The sequence below is a fragment of the Pteropus vampyrus genome, unplaced genomic scaffold (assembly GCF_000151845.1).
Source record: "Pteropus vampyrus isolate Shadow unplaced genomic scaffold, Pvam_2.0 Scaffold12014, whole genome shotgun sequence".
NCBI lineage: Eukaryota > Metazoa > Chordata > Mammalia > Chiroptera > Pteropodidae > Pteropus > Pteropus vampyrus.
Window position 1 is genome coordinate 1 of NW_011900795.1, and position 3,123 is coordinate 3,123.

Below are 3,123 nucleotides of genomic sequence, written 5' to 3' on the forward strand. Positions count from 1 at the left end.
GCCCTCACAGGGTCTCAGTGGGTGGCAGGCCCGGCCCTGGGACCAAGGCTCCTTTCCTCACGGCCATGGGCTTCTGAAGGCCACTCCCCAGCTCCTGGACCCGAAGTCTAACAACTGTGGTTCCAGAAGACACAGGGCCAACTCTGGTTCCCAGCGAGGCCTGCCGCCTCCGGGCACTGAGGACGGCTTCCAGAGGGTGCTGCCTGTGGCCCCTCAAGGTGGCCCTCTGCATAGCCAACATGAAGCTCGGGCCCCCAGCCCTCTCCGGGAGCAGCTGTGCCTGGGGCCCCCTGGGGAGGACTCTCGGTGGGGGTGTCCACCAAGCCGAAACCACAGACTGGCCTGGAGGGCCATATCCGGTCAAGGGGCCCCTGCAGACCTCTCTATCCAGCGTCCCGACACCCTGGGGGCTGCCACAGACCCCGTGCACAGGGCTCTGGCACTTGTCTCCCAGGATGGTTTTGTGGGGATGTGTGGTGCCTTTGTCTGGGTCCCCTGGAGCAGGTCATTCAGCAAGGTGGCCGAGGTAGCACAGGGAGCAGTCCCATGTCAGAGGCCTCTGTGGATCTGGGCCCACGGGCCCTTGAGGGCTGCAGACCCGAGTCTACCCCTGTGGGGTCCACGTGGCTGCACGCTGGGCCGGGGGGCTGAGCAGGCTCTCCTGCCTGTGACACCCAGTGGCCTCTGCAGCTGCTGTGAACTCAATGCTCAGTGACGGGGTGGCGGTGGGCAAAAGCAGGGCCTCTGGTTGTCACCGCTACCCCCCCAGTGCGGCCTGCACCCCCGCAGCCACGTCCTCACTCCCACCCACCTTGGGCCTCCACACCCTCTTCACGTAACAGCCTCTAGATGTCCTTCTAGAGCCTTCGACGGCTCCCCCCACTGGGCAGTCTGGCCCCTGCCCGCCCCACCCCACCCTCACCCCCGGGGTCTCTCCCCACCTTCCCTGCCCCACAGAGGCCTTCTCAGCCCCTTGCCCGTAGCTGCACACGGCACCGTCTCCTGTGCAGACCACGCTGAGGCTGCCTGAAACCCAGCCTGGGCACAGCACCCCGCTGTGGTCCATGGGGGCTCCCTGGAGGCGCTGCAGGTGATCACTGCATCCCCAGCAGCTTAGTCCCTGTCTTTGAGGTTCAGGCTGACCTCTCCCCTTGACCCTGAGGAGGGTGGACCCTAATGGGACTGGCGCTGCCCAGTGGGCATGGGGAGTGGGCTGAGGTAAGGCCTTGCAGGGTACAGCTCCACCCCTGCAGCTCCCAGGTCCCTAGGGGGCTTGTGTTCTTCTAGAAACTCTCTAGGGAGGTAGACGCCCCTGCACCGGGGGCACTGAGGCCACCACGCCCCATCTGTCCTGTGTCTATACTGCACGGTGGCCCCATGGGGTCCTGTGCCACCTCCTCCAGGCTCTGCTGAGTCATCACTGTGGGACCCAGCTCAAGATGACACGCGGGCCCCTTGTTCAACAATTATTAAGAATTTTGAGACCCGCACAGCAGGGCATAGACCTGGTGCAGGCCTCTGAGCCCAGGAAGCCAGCCCTGGCCGTCTCCAAACGCCACGCACAAAAGCTGCCTGTTTTGCTTTTTTTTTTTTTTTTCCCCCATAAAAAGGAAGCTCTTGCTTAAGATAACTAGGCAAATATCCATCCATCATGAACCGCTCCTGTTTATACATAGATAATTATGGAGATAAAACATGGCCTGGGGTCAGTGCTTTTTCTCTCCCGCTTGTTGGGTGGCTGAGGGGCTGTGTGAGTCCCCAGTCTGGATTTCTGGGGCCACGGCCCTGGTGGAGGTCACTGCTCCAGGTCCCCCTCGCCCAGGCGTGGGGGATAGGTGGAGGCTTCCACCCCCGCCTCCCCCCGCCAAACTACCCGCGGAGCTGGCTGCTTCCGTCCAAAGAGGCCCCAAGTGCTCCTGGGGCCTGAGCCCGTCACCCCTGTCTAGGGTTCACTGTCCTGGTCTGGTGACAGCCCCCCGAGACCCCAGAGCACGGAGGAGCAGCGCGGCCATTCGAAGCCTGGTCTGAGACCGAGCCCTTCAGCTCGCCTCGCTGTGTGATGCTGGGCTAGTGACCGAACCTCGCTGTGCCCTTGTCCTTAACTCTGGGATGAGTGCCCTGTAGCAGTGACCTCACCTGGTGGCCGTGAGGAAGGAGCAAGACCTGCCCCCAGGAAGCCGCTGGCCAGCAAGGAGTAGTGGCCTCTGCTGACTTCAAGGCCCCGCTGGCCCCGAGGGCCTGGGGAGGTTCCAGAGGCATGGACTATGACCAGGCAAGGACCCCCACCCTGACCAATGGCTCCCACCCCCTGGGACATTGAGGGTGGGACTCAAATTTCCTGGAGACCAGAGGAGGACATGGTGGCGATAAGAAACCTCAGTTTTAAACACAGAACCACGTCTACAGCCATGTCATCCCAAACAAGCCCAAACAAGCCCGATCCCTTCCGATCTGGGAAGCTAAGCAGGGTAGGGCCTGGTTAGTACTTGGATGGGGGACCAGCTAGGAAGACCAGGCGCTGTAGGCTTTAAAAATAAATACACAAAACAAACAAGCACAGAACCAACCGGCAGAGCTACTGTTAAAATGAGCCGGGAGGGTGAGCGGTCGGCTGGGACAGACCTGTGCCCTGGGTCTGAGAAGGTGGCTCACCTTGTGCATCTTGTCTGCAGGCTGGGACCTGACGATGTCACAGAAGAGCTGGAGGCCAAGCTCCTCCAGCTGGAAAGTGGCCAGGTAGCAGATGACTGTGGGGACGGGGAGGCGTGAGTGCGCGAAGGGCGCCCCACGAGGGGGCCGCTGGGTCCCCCCTGCCAGGCGCCTCAGCATTTCATCTCGGGGAGTCAGCCGAGGCACTGTCAGGGCGCATAACCACAGGCCAAAACACCCTATGGCGCCCAAGTGAAAACGGTAGCTGGGACACAGCAGGACAAGCGGCTGGTGGGACATTGTGTGGCTTCAAAGCACTTCACACGTGCTCTCTCATTGGTAAGCTCTCAGGAAGTCCCAAGGCTCTAGGTAAAAGGGAAAACCCCTGGCCCTCAGTTTGTCACTTCTGAGAGACAGGACCTCCTTCCGGCAGCTGGGAACCCGTGTCCTGTGCTAGGCAAGGGACCTCTGGGG

At 61.8% G+C, this 3,123-nt stretch overlaps 1 pseudogene; it reads left to right on the forward strand.

The window, feature by feature from the left end:
- The first annotated feature begins 2,398 nt into the window (after positions 1 to 2,398).
- LOC111735026 lies at positions 2,399 to 2,527 on the forward strand (annotated as a pseudogene).
- Positions 2,528 to 3,123: the final 596 nt, after the last annotated feature.